The following is a 501-nucleotide window of genomic DNA, read 5'->3' on the forward strand; positions in this document are numbered from 1 at the left end:
GGATTTCAAGCCAGGCATGATCCAACTCCTGCCGACCTTTCACGGGTTAGAGAGCGAGAATCCATACGTTCATATTAGGGAGTTTGAAGAAGTAGTGGCCACTTTTCACAACTGAGCTGAAGCCGTGGACTCTGTGCGATTGAAATTCTTTCCTTTCTCTTTGAAGGAAAAGGCTAAAAGCTGGTTGTATTCTCTGCGACCTAGGTCTATTGGAAGTTGGGAAGAAATGACGACATCATTTTTCAATAAGTATTTCCCTCACCATAAGACCAATGGTCTGAAGCGACAGATCTTGACCTTTACCCAAAAGGACAATGAAACTCTGTATCAAGTTTGGGAACGGTTCAAGGATCTGTTAAATCAGTGTCCCCACCATGGTCACGAGAGTTGGCACCTCGTCAGTTATTTCTATGAAGGACTCACGATTCGAGAGCACCAATTTGTGGAGATGGTGTGCAATGGTGAATTTCTCCAAAAGGATCCCGAGGAGGCTTTTGAGTA

At 44.5% G+C, this 501-nt stretch overlaps 1 non-coding gene across 1 annotated transcript; it reads right to left on the minus strand.

Moving 5' to 3' along the window:
• Window positions 1–274: 274 nt before the first annotated feature.
• On the minus strand, window positions 275–380 carry LOC112093467. Its single transcript, XR_002903068.1, has one exon. It is a non-coding gene; the product is annotated as a small nucleolar RNA R71 (small nucleolar RNA).
• Between the last annotated feature and the right edge of the window lie 121 nt (window positions 381–501).

Source organism: Morus notabilis, unplaced genomic scaffold (assembly GCF_000414095.1).
Source record: "Morus notabilis unplaced genomic scaffold, ASM41409v2 Scaffold3793, whole genome shotgun sequence".
NCBI lineage: Eukaryota > Viridiplantae > Streptophyta > Magnoliopsida > Rosales > Moraceae > Morus > Morus notabilis.